At 31.0% G+C, this 13,434-nt stretch overlaps 1 protein-coding gene and 1 long non-coding RNA gene across 2 annotated transcripts in view; one reads left to right on the top strand and one right to left on the bottom strand.

Moving 5' to 3' along the window:
* The window catches only part of LOC122270572 (uncharacterized), a 41,955-nt gene extending 37,103 nt beyond the window's left edge, over nt 1–4,852 (top strand). The window contains exon 3 of the long non-coding RNA XR_011638249.1: nt 4,579–4,852. This is a non-coding gene — a long non-coding RNA (uncharacterized lncRNA). The remainder of the gene's footprint in view (nt 1–4,578) is intronic.
* LOC107436394 (glycine receptor subunit alpha-1) overlaps nt 1–13,434 on the bottom strand; it is a gene marked incomplete at its 5' end in the record, with an annotated part of 95,340 nt that overhangs the window by 32,294 nt on the left and 49,612 nt on the right.

The raw sequence follows: 13,434 nt of genomic DNA, 5'->3' as shown, positions 1-13,434 counted from the left end.
TATAATAAATTTTATATAAATTTTAAAAAAATTATAAAAACCATTATACTCCAATAAACACTCGCAAAACCTGCCGATGAAAATTAGAACATATATGTGTATTAAACATTATTATAACAAAGAGATAAAAACAATAAAATTACAATAAAAATTGTTGTAACTCATCAACAGCAAACAATAATTCATATCTTAGAAAGAAAAAAGTGTTGGGTTTCGTTATTGCAAAGTGGCAAGCAGCAAAAGCTATAGGCCATGCTGTTATTGGATAGACCCTACACAAACAATAATAACATGAGAACGCAAAGATAAGACAAAGAAAATATAAAACGGAATTTTTTTTTAATCCGTCAGTGCGAAACCGAACTCTATCCTAGTCCACTTTTACACCACATCAACAGCCATCATTCCAAATTATTGAATTGAAAATGGTGGGTCATAAATGAATATAAGGAACAGTTTAGGCATTTGGGAACAGGGTAAATCCAAAAAGAAAAATTTAAACTTAAATTTTAAATTGGACCAAAAGGTATTGAAAAAATTAATTGGAAAGTAAATGCAACAAAATTTAGCTTTGAAAATTTTGACTGAGTATCTCGAAATTGAAGTCTTTGCGTTTAGTGTATACAGAGATAGTGGATTCGAGAAGTAAAAATTTCAAATCTAAACTTAAACTTGCAAATACTTTCAAGTAAATTATATCACTCACCTTTTGGCCCAATTTAAAATTTAAGTTTACAGTTACTTTTTGGGATTTACACTGTCCACAAATGCCTAAACCATAGACGTCACTTTTATTCATTTATGACACACCATGTTCAATCCAATAATTTGGAAGGATGGCTGTTGATGTGGTGGTATATATCAACGTGCACAAGGATAGAGTTTGTTTTAGCACTGAACTACGGATTAAAAAATGTTTCGATTTTATATTTCAAATATCTTTGAGCTCTCGTGTTATTATACACTGATGGAAAAAAAATCCAAACACCCAGAAAAATTGTAAAGTGATGAATTTTCGGCAATGCGTTTGTCTGAGTAATACATTTAATTGATTAAAGTTTCATGATCACAATTTAATGCTATTAAGAGGAAAACCATTTCAAATGTGAAATATTGGGGCACGCGAATTTTGAATGCAAGCATTAAAATGGGCATGCATTGTGTCATACAGATGCCGAATATCATTTTGTGGAATGGAGTTCCCTGCCTGTTGCACTAGGTCAGTCAATACGGGAATAGTTAATACTGTTTCTGGATGACGTTGAAGTTGTCATCCAATTATGTCCCATACGTGCTCGATTGGTGAGAGATCTGGGGATCTAGCAGGCAAAGGCAACATGTCGACACGCCGTAGAGCATCTAGGGCTATAATAGCAGCATGAGGGTGAGCGTTATCCTGTTGGAAAATACCCCTTGAATGCTGCTCATGGATGGTTACAAAATAGGTTGAATCACCAGGTTGAAGTACAAATTTTCCGTCTAGGTGAGTGGAATAACCACGAGAGTGCTTCTGTTGTCATGGGAAATTACTCCCTAGACCATAACTCCATGTGTAGGTCCAGTGTGTCTAGGCTGGAGGCAGGTTGGTAGCAGGTGCTCACCTCTTTTCCTTCTAACCAATATACAACTTTCACCGAGCATCAGTCCTCCAGTGAGCTCTAAATCGAGCTGTACTCGGGCGTCTTGCTCAGAGCTGTACTTGAAGCAGCCGATTTGTAACGGTTCGTTGTGTCACTGCAGCTCGAATTTCTGATGCAGACGTAGTACAGTGCGCCACAGCCATACGCAGTACACGATAGTCTTCCCTCTTAGAAGTGTCGCGTGGCCGCGCAGAACTCGGTCATCTTCAACAGTACCACTGCTGCCAACAATCCTGCTCAGTGAGCCGTGGTAATTCAGGGGATATAATTCTCACTTCCCAATGAGGTGAACCGAGTTCGAATCCCGATAATGGCTGGTTGATTCGAATTCCTCATCCGGCTCACACCGACCACAGTGCTGACATAAAATACACTCAGTTTTAGACGGATCATGGGTCAGAGTCCCTTTGTCGTAAGGCTGACCGAAAGAGATTATCGTGGTTTTCCTCGTGGGTTATCGTGGTATAACGCAAATGTGGGTTAGTTCCATCGAAAAAACGTCCACCAAGGCAAATTTCTCCCAATACTTCATCCAGCTGTTCTTTTGTCTTCTGAATTGGGTTCAAAATTACAAAGCTATGGAGTTGAACATTAGTAGTCGTAAACCCAAAAAATTAGGACGGCTGTTCAACGACGGTTGTAGAATCATGCTCAGTGGATAAATTTCTCCCCAGTCTTTGTGAAATATCGCGGAAAGAAAATTCACCTTCTCGTAGTTCTCTTTTACGACCACGTTCAAATTCAGCGAGCTGCTGGCCTCTTCGTCTTCTTTATGGCATTCTTGACTAACAGCAATTCACTGCGTCAAAATTTAACTAACAATAACTCTTGCAAACTGTAGAACACGTATTTAAAGCAACCTTCATTTGCATGTTCACAGAGGTGCTACTAGTCCTAAGTTCATGCTCCAAGCGCGAAATTTGAATTTACATCGTATTTTAGTTATAAAAACAAGCCTGCCGAATTTAGTTAATCTAACACAACTCCTTCTTGATGTTGGGATTTTTTTTCCGTTAGTGTAACTTGTGTAGGGTCCAGTCAATAGCAACATTGCCTAAGGCTTTTGCTGCTTGCTACTGGGTTATAACATATATATATATATATATANTATATATATATATATATATATATATATTATAGAAGGCTTCATGTATATTGATATCTAGTTTACTTTTCGGTATCTTCAGACACACGATTCTATAGCTTTCTTTGCACCTAACTTTTTCAAAAAATTAATTTAGAATCAGAATGTTTTAGCATCTTTAAATTTTTTTCTTCTTTGTTTTCATGCATTTTTGATGTCATTCGACAAAAAAGAAATATAGATATTTTTTAGATACATTTTTCTCTCAAGCAATAAACCTATTGATAAATTTTTTTATATTTATTTTTGTTGCAGTTTAAATTAATGGAAGAATCTAAATATTTTTTTTAACGTAAACCACGCAAAAACAAAGATATTTATCAAAAATATAAATGCGGACAACTATATCATTCTAAACTACCTTACGAAAAATGTGGATTGATATAATTTTATGAGAGAAAAATGAAGAAATACCAGACACCTTACGCCTTAAATTTTTATTAAATGATGACTTGCTATATACGGCTAGATACTGCCGAAGCATAAGTAAAAATTAAATGGATTAAAAACCTTCACCCTTCGACAGTTGACATCAGTCGGAAGGAGAAAGATCTCTTAAGAATATTAAGGAATGAAAATATTTTACTTAAAATCCAAGAGAGTTAGGGAAAAGGCCCTTTAAAACAATCAGACGGCTTTTAACCATTTTTATTTTCTATACAATCACAAAATAGAATGAAATGAAGAAAAACAAAGAAAAAAAAACCAAGATAAGTTTCCGTGATGAATGATCAGCGAAGGTGAAAGTAACTCATCAGTAAGTTAAAAGAACATGTATGTAAACATCATAAGTCACTCCTAATGCAAGATTATTTTAGAAAATATAAAGTTACTCATTTTAACTCTTTGGATAATAATAAACTCATCGGACGAAAAACGCCCTAGAATACTGTTGTGCAATACATTCATACATTTGTTGTTTTATACATTTGTATAATCAGCTGCATGTTTCAAGGAAGAACATTTTCTATTAGCGTTAGCCAGAGAAAGAGACGCCACTTCTCTATCGTAAAACACGTAATTTTTCTTTTTTCTTTTTTCAATTACACAGAAGATTAACCTTTTACGCGAAAGGGTGTCATAAAAAAAGTCGAAAACCCAACGGGCCACACATCTGCCAGTTTAAGAAAGAGTCAATTTTAATGTAGGTTACTAAATTTTTTAACTTCTAACTTATTCGTATTTTGCTAAAAAATTTAAGTAAAATCCCAGCATATTTCTTTCATAGACTAACAAACAATAAAGATTTAGTCCAATGGTAATATAGTTCTGTTCCGTTACGATAATCTCGGGGTCGAACCAGGCAGCATGATTGCAAAACCTTCAATTCTAAGCTGCCTCCTGATTGAGTTGTTGCATTTCTCATGCATGGGATCATCATGAGGTCAACATGCTCCTATTATTGATCATTTTTTAAAGTAAAGTTTCTCAGTTCTTTACACACTGACGTTTATTTTTAACTTTAAGAGCCAATTCTCGGTATGCTCCGGTCCGTATTTTGATGATTTTAAAGGTATTGAATGTGTTTTTTCAGGGCTCATTGCCCGGTATTTACTACACTTACATTTTTTTAGGCTAAATTGTGTGAGATTTGTAACTACTATCAGGTATAAAAATCACCCCTATTGTTAAAAATGAAATTAAATAATAATTAGAAATAAAAATTGATACTAAATGTTGCAGACTCAAAGCATTAAAATGCTTTGAAATGCCTTTTGTTATTAAAAAAGTTTCATTTTAGATCTTCAAAATCTGAAAATAAAATCTATCTAAACAATGTTTTTTTGGTTGCAGGCTCTTTGTTTCTGACGCTAGAAAATGACATTCATGCTCCTTTGAGCGACAAGAGTTATGGTTTGCGACAGAAGAAGATGGTAAGAAGATAACTACATCTCGCGTGAATTTTATACATACTATTTTTAAATTGTCATGTAAAATAAAATATTTTTCACTAAAATTATAGCATGTCTAAATCTAAAATTTACGTCTGCACCTGATCTTGGTCCGCTTGTGGAACAATTAAGAACAGGTGATTTGACTTTTTCTAAGAAAATATACAAGAATTTTAAAGGCAAGTGATTTGTGATTATTTTAGTACTTTTAAAATAAATGGTGCACCTATTACTTTTCAGGAATGATATTGTACAGAAATACAATGAACACCTTGCTGACAAGGACAAACGGTTAGCTGTGTAGGTAACCAACAGACTTTCAAATCTTAACTAAAAAACCTCTCCTTATTCAAAATTAGAACACAATTTTGGTTTATTTCAGAAAGCATTGCAAATTATATTAATAAACTTCTATTATAGAGTATAAAACTGTTAAAATGCTAGGGCTGTTTTTTAAGTAAGAACCGTTTTGTTGTGTGCACAAATGGGTGACGAGTGCTTGCTTTGTGTCCTGGCATTCCTTGGGAACAGCTGTGCTCAATTACAGCTGTGTAGGCAACCTGTACGTTCAGTTCTACGGCTTTAAAATGTTCAGGTTTAACAAATCTCCCTCCGCATATGAAGCACGGTCAGTAATGCGTTTTTATTTGGCGAAAAACCTGTTTGCTGCATGCATTCACAGGCAGATTTGTGAAGTTCACGAAGCTTCCTACTGGCACTCTGACAGAAATTTTACTACTCCATGACAATGACTCTTTCCACAGCTCAGTCCCGAGCTTTATTGTACTCTTTGGTCTGCGAAGTTTTAGACCACCTCTCAATACAGCCCAGACCTTGCGTTAAGTGATTTTCATCTTTTTCGATGTCTCAAACATCATTTTGGTGACAACCAGTACAACGATGCCGAAGACGTGAAAATGATCGTGACCTCTTGGTTAACAAAACAGGTGGCAAGTTACTATGAAGAGAGTATTCTGAAACTAGTTGTAAGGTATGATAAGTGTTTAACCCCCTAACGATCTGTTAATTTTAAAGAAAACGGTCTTAAAAGTGTCTATTTTTATACACGAATATTATACACGTATTTGATTAGTGCTGACATCTGGTTTAAAATAAACTATCTACAATTACCCTAAAAATATCCTAGTACTTCCATCTGGTGTGTAAAATGAGAAATAAAATGCTTTCCGGGCAAAAAAAATTATTCGTTTTATTCTTACTTTCACGTTACTACTTAACACTCTAGCCCGGGAATATCACGGGAGCGAGAAAAAGAAGGCGAAACCTCACCCTCTCAATTTCATGGGAGCGAGAAGGAAGGGGTTAAAAAAACTTGACAATTATTTTGGAGAAAAAAAAGAGAGAAACGTATGTAGGATCAAAAAATAAATTTGCTTTAGGAAAAATTTCTTTAGTTTGGTTTATATTTTCAAACTGACCTTACTTAAAAAACAGTCCTCGTAAAAAATACACAGTCTGTAGAACCAAACATAAGTGTCTTTATTACACAATTGAGTGTAAATGAGATTATTTACTTTCCTAAAACAAATGTGATGAATAAAGTATACCTTTTTATAGTCCTCAAGTAAAGGCTTTCCCTTTGAGACCAATTTGACAACAACCTGCCGTTGATAAGAAAAGCCGATGCTTCAGGTGACAATTAGTTTGGGTTGTTTTAATCTTCACATAAATAGAAAAGTTTCCTTCATGATTTTTTTTTCTAAACTTAATAATTGGAATACTAATCTAAACGTGAAGTAAAAATTACTAATGACAAGAATAACTGATGCTAGTTCGAACAATTTAGTGGAATAAAAAGATAAGTCTCAGTTCACTAATAACCCCAGAGAGTCAAATGGAATTTAAAAATTCAAAATCTATGCATAATTTTCTCATACAGTATTTGTTACACAGAAGAGGACTGGTTTTTCATTTTATTCGGTGCTTGCTCCTATTGAATCCGTTACATTGCCAGCAGTCAAAAATGCAATAAAATGAGAGGAAAAAAAAACCTTAGACTCGTTTATTGCATTGTACTGAAAGCAAAACACGAAAATGATACAAACTGAATAAATTTCTACCGAAACTAGGTACAGACCGCAAAAAAAAAAGATATCACCCTGAATAACTTTTGTTCTAATGATCGGATTTTCACGAATTAACTGTCAATCTTAATGGTTCCTCGGGGTGACCTCAAATAAACCAATTAATTAGTGCTAACTATTAATTAAGTTACGAAATCAGACACAAAAACGTACTTTCTCTGAATAAACATCTATTTTTTTACATATTTGGATTCCTTTTCTTCAAAATATAGGGGGTAGCCGCAATCTGGGAAGTTTGGTCGGGAGAGCGATTCAAAGTTTGGACCCTTAATGTTAATTTCGCTTTTTGCGTTTTCAGTCATATTTTAAAACTTTATAAAGCAATTTAAAAAAAATTACACCCACTCATATAACTCTTCTACCCAAAGATAATTTCATGAGAAAAATAATTTTTAATAATTATTTTTTATTTTTTATTATTTAATTAAATTGAGGAAGAAAATTTTGAATTATAAGGTATGGATATTTTTATACCATATTAATCTACATATTTTTTAATTGAAAAATCTAAAGTTTCAACAGTTTTTATTTATTAGAAGATGAAAAAAATTAAAATTAATTATTTAAAGAAAAATAATTTGGCGACAATTAAGAAATGATTAAATGGGGCGATTAATATTGAAATGTGATAAACTGACGAGGAACTTGACTTAGCGCGCGAAGCGTAAAATTTCATTCATATTTTTTTCGCTAATAATCGTTTGCTAATATTTTTATTTTTTTTAAAACTATAAAATACGATGTTTCTTTTTTAGTCGTCTGAAAATCAATTTGCAATTCAGTGAAGAAATTTGAATGAAACATTTTGAATAAAAAACACTTTATTCAACGAATGTCTAGTTATATGAAAGCGTGCTTCTGATAGAATATGATTATGCACCAGATTGTGCTAATTTAATGTGAATATTTTTTATTTTTTGATTTTGTTTTACAATAACTGATAAAATTTTACTAACATACATAGGTATGCATAGATTTGGAATAATATATTTATCAATTTCCTGAATATATATTTCAGAAATATTAATAAAAATACGTAGTAAGCATTTTTAAGCATCTCTCACAACATCGCAAATTTCTCAACATCTTCTAGGGTAAACTTACCATTAAAGGAACACTTAAGCTTAACTTGCCTTTAAAAAAAATCATAAAAATTTCAAAATTTTTCATTTTAGCTAAATAATGGTGTCGACAATTTGTTATTAAATGCAAATTATGCAAAAAAAATTAGATGACTTACATAATATTGTTTTAAGCTTTTAGTGGTTTAAATAATAAGTAGTGAGGTAACCAAGTGAAGGAACAGTTCTAACCAGTGAATAAACACCAGTTAATTTTTAAGTTATATTTAACTCAAAAATTAAAATTTTGAGACCAGTTAATGAAAATAAATATTTTATCTTTTAAGTTCTTGCGCCCCCATTTCAATATCTTAAGGATCTTAGGAGCTCTGTTTAAAAAGAGAGTATCAGATATATATAAGAAAGCAAAAATAATCATAGTAGCAGTATGTGGTGGTAAATGTAGCTTATCGTAATTGAAGAATATGTTGTGCGATATTTAATGGTGAATTTGCGAACGTAAGTTTAAGAATGTATCGAAACATGAGGATGCTATTTGCTAACCATCTTTATCCAAAGAAAACCATGTAACCTAAATATCTAGCAGAATGAAGCGGTTTTTTAAATAATGAATCATACAATATGCAACATATTATTTCAATATCTTATTCTTAAGTATATCATGTTTCAATGTTTTTAAAATGCCACTGAACATTCAGCAATTCCTTGAGTTATAGAAAAAAGAAATATCGTAAATTATAGAAAACCTTGTTAATTACTATACAATCTACATTTTATTTTTCAAGCTTTTATTTTTCAAGATTTACTTTTTTTTTCCTCAGACTTTCTTGCCTAGAAGACTCGATTAAAGCTGTAAAAATTATTATCCCTAGAATTTCGTATATAGCTATAATAAGTTATGTCTGAAATCCTCGAATAAATACAGCAAAAACAACATAATCTAAATAATATCTGATAAAAAGTTCATGTATTTAAATTCTAAGAACTTAGAAAATCATAAATAATTTATAAATCGATTCAAATTTTCTTTTCAAAAGAGATTAAAATAAATTTATTTCTGCTTTTTGGACAGAAATCAGCTTAAAAATTGTCTATTGCCTGGAAACTTCGAGATATTTTCTACTAACAATTAATTAAACCTCTCCGAGCAATCACAGAACATTTCAATTTTTTTACAATCAGAGTTTGGTTGCCTAGCAACCTAGTAAAACTAAGCATACCTCTTTTGAATTAGTCAATGGGTTATCTTAAAATATTCATTTGCGCTGGCAACTTTTTTTTGGCGGTTTTCCAGACTATAGCCAAATATATAAACCTTTATTGCAACCCAATTTACCGAACTATTTATACAACATTNCCCCCCCCCCCCCCCCTAATTTAAGTATCTAGATTCCACTTAAAAATGTCTCTAACTGAGAAGGTGGATACAGCAATACCATCAAATCTTCAAAGTGCTTACGTAGGAGATTTCCTGGCAAAGAATTCTTCGCCTGTACATTCGATTGCATCAACAGAAAACTCACATGTGAAAAATGATTTATGTGCTAGAAATGTTAGCTTAGTTCAANCTACCCCCCCCCCTAATTTAAGTATCTAGATTCCAAATATGTAAAAAAAATACATGCTTGTTCAGAGAAAGTACGTTTTAGTGTCTGATTTCGTAACTTAATTAATAGTTAGCACTAATTAATTAGTACATTTGAGGTCACCCCCAGGAACCATTAAGATTGACACTTAGTTCGTGAAAATCCGATCATTAGAACGAAAGTTATTCAGGGTGACATCTTTTTTTTTTCCTGACTGTACATTAGTTAGTGCAGACGATATTTTAAATTTCAAAATCAAGCGCAAAACGTATTTTCTCTGAACAAATATGTTTTTTATCCAACCGATTCGTATATTTAACCTTTAAAATGTGGAGCGTAAAAGTAATCTGAAAAAAATATAGTCTCTCTAATTTAGTAAAGTCCTTATATGTTAGAGTCCTATAATGTAAGTTTTTTTTGCGTTGCCATCGATTTGGAAATACGGAATTAAATCAAGCCATTTTTACATGTTATAATAAAACTCGCTTATTCGAAGAAAATATTTTTTAATAACATAATTATATTATTATTTAAATCAAAAATGATCAAAAATATTTTGAACAGTTACTTATGCAAATTCAATCTAAATGTTAAGGATTCGTTACCGTTAATCATTAAGAAATCATTTCAAATTTAGAAAATATACTATACCAGCAACAACAAAAAAAGTTTGTGATAGTGAACAGTTTTTCTTTGTTGAAATGTACACCATAAAATCACTTTCTTGATATATTTTTTACTGATCAGAACTCTTTAGCTTTCTAAATAAAACCCTAATTTAAGTCAAGCAATTTTTTTTAAATCTTAACTTCTGTATAGTAAATTAATTTTTGAAATAATACTAAACAATTGAAATACTACTACTAAAATAATTGAAATACTATTTTTTGTGTTCAATGATTTAAAAAAAAAATTTAATTGCTAAAAAATGATAATTCCTTTAAAGTATTTGAAATATAAGACTGAACATTTCAAATTTTATTTTGAGCGGGTTTAAAATAAATAAAGTGTAGTGGAACAAACTTAGATAAACTAAGTCAACAACAAGTTAAAAGGCATACACCGTATCTAATGGGGCTAGAGCGACTCGAATGTATAGTAAATTAAATAAGAAAAAATAATAGCTGACATTAATTAAAACGATGTAGTGAGTTAGTCCGGAACCTGAAATTCAAACGAATTAGCTATAGTTGATACCAAATTTAGAATGAATTAGTGAAAGTTTAGGTTGAATTAGTAAAATAATGAAATGGAAGAGAATGAAATGAATAAAATGTAATAAAATAAATTTTAAAAAAAACCCTGGTAATTAGCAAACAAAATTCAAATGAATAAATGTGTGAAGCCGTAAGAGAAGAAAAAAATTGTTAAAGAAAAAAAAATTTTAATAAAATTACCAACACAGTAAAAATGATAACGTTTTTCTGAAAATTTCAGAACGTATTTATTTACTGCCTTTCAACGTAGAAATTTCAGTCTACAACCAAAAAGAACATTTGATTTATAATTCTAAAAGATCTCAAAAACATTTTAAATACATTTTAATTATTACTTAAGTGCTACGTTATCAAAAATATGCTACAATTTGTTTAAAAAACAAAAAACAGACAAATTTTCCAAAAAATCAAATTTGTTAAAAAAAAAATATTTGGTATTAGATTTAAATATTTCGAAAAAATAAAACTTCCCAAAAATATTACATAGATAACTAAAATGTTAAGAACATCTCAGAAATATATTTGTGCAGATATGAAAGATACATATTACAATTCAGCAGTAAAAAAATGCAACATAAATAGGTCAATATAATATTTTGTAAAATTGATATTATAAGCAATATTCTCCTCTCAAAAAACCTATAACTATAAAACTTCATTATCATTATATAAATAAAAAATTTCACGCCAAAATACTATCAAATGATCACATTTTTCAACAAGATATTCACAAAAGCAAAATTGTTGTCCTAATAAGAATTGTGAAACGAAAGTTATTTTAAACTAGAATTATCTATGTAAAGCAGAGTGTTTTGGTAAAAGCTTTAAAAATTTAATTTTAAATACTGATTAAAAGGTCAGAAAATGCATAAAAAGACTGCTTATACATCATAAAAAATAAGTTTAAATAATCTAAACTTAATATGCTTATGTATACCAACTTAAATTTTCAGACAATGAGATTCGAAATTCGAAATGCTTCGTAACAAGAATATCATATTATTCAACTATCATAAATGAATCGTTTTAATATTCAATTTTGTTTAAAACAAAGTGACAGGAAAAATAGTTAGTTTGATAGGAAAAATAGTATGGAAAGTACAATTCGTTTATTCGCGATAAAGATAAAACACCAGCAAACAGTAACAAACTTACACCATTACATTTAAAATACTATGTAGGAGGGCTCGAAAAAGCTCAGAAATTTTACCCGTCCCCGAGGACGGCTTGTCCAACAAGGTACCCGTCCTCCGTTGAAACTAACCCGTAGCTTCTAAATAAATAAAAATATATTTTTCTCTAATTTATAAACAAACATTTATCTAAATTGCACAATGAATTAGTAGTTACTAGGACTACATTATACAGTAATAAAAGAAATACTAGGTAACTAATAATAATCTAGTATTTCTTTATGAAATAATTTATTTCTTTTATGAAATAATTTAAATGACAAAAGTCAAGTTACCTGGAATGTCAATTTATCCGAGGGTACTGCGTTTTTTAAATGAATCAAATATGACGTTTGCCAGTTCCACAATCAAGCCAATGATTTACAGAGGTTTCTGCACAGAAATCTGAAAGGGGTTTTTCATTTAGGCAGATGTTCATAATAGCTTTTAACGCTTCTTGCTTAAGACCAGTACGTAATGTGTTTTTTTGTAAATTCATTGCTGAAAAGCCCCTTTCAACCGCTGAAGTACTTCCAGACAGAGGAAACATCAATTCAATTTGAGGGTCAATTTAGAAATGAGGCGCTAGACTCTTGTAAGGTGAAAGAAAATTAAAATGTATCACGAACATTAACGGGAAAATGGCCGTCCGAGCGGACGTCTGATTCGAGAAATTCGTTGTCCGCGGGGAATTTTTGACCGCCGAGGATGGCCGGACGGGTGGTTTTTCGAGCCCTGCTATGTAGCATTTCATATGCATAAAAAATTCATGTTTGAATTTGCTGGTAAAAGGATGGTATGTTTCGTAATTATAATTTCTCAAGGGAATTTCTCACAGACAGAAACACTTTTCAAAACATAAACTAAAACGTATATAGTTGGCTCTTTTTAGAAGCTATTAAAGAGAAAATAAAACATAAAAAATATTTAAATTCGACTGACACGCAGCCCTATGGATTCATAGGACACACACCATAGTTCGATCTTTCAGTAATACTTTTTAATTCAATTTATTCATTTCATTTATTTTTAACTCTAAGAGCTATTGCATATAAACTCGTGCAAAACATGCAATTATTAAAACACTACAGTGCGTCTAATAATTTGGTGTAATTATTATAATATACTAATATGATACCTGACATAATAAATATTCTATGTTTATATAATCTATCGTCTACTTTATCCAATTGTCGAATTTATTTTATATATCGTCTAATTTCACCAATTTATACAAGAACGTAACTCCCCTTTATTTTTCTACTTATCACTGNTGTTCTTCATCTCTTTTTCTCTCTCGGCTACTGTGGTTTTCCTAGTTTTATTTCTCCCCTTTCTTTTTCTACTTATCACTGGCAGCTTAACATTTTATAATTGAAATCATTTTTGTTTATTCTCATTCACGTTTGGCAAATTTTGAAAATATGCACCTATATTTGAGCACTTGAAACATGTCGACTGTTATTTCTTATTCATATACTTTGAAACGTTTTTAATCGTTCCTTGGTATTATTTATTTAATTCCTATTTTTGTTTATCTCTTTAATATTCCTTATTTTTCAGACACCTTTTAAATGAAGGACCACTAAAAACTGG

The sequence above is a fragment of the Parasteatoda tepidariorum genome, chromosome X1 (assembly GCF_043381705.1).
Source record: "Parasteatoda tepidariorum isolate YZ-2023 chromosome X1, CAS_Ptep_4.0, whole genome shotgun sequence".
Taxonomy (NCBI): Eukaryota; Metazoa; Arthropoda; class Arachnida; order Araneae; family Theridiidae; genus Parasteatoda; species Parasteatoda tepidariorum.
Note: the sequence above shows the minus strand (reverse complement) of the source record. Positions and strands in the feature narration are given on the sequence as shown.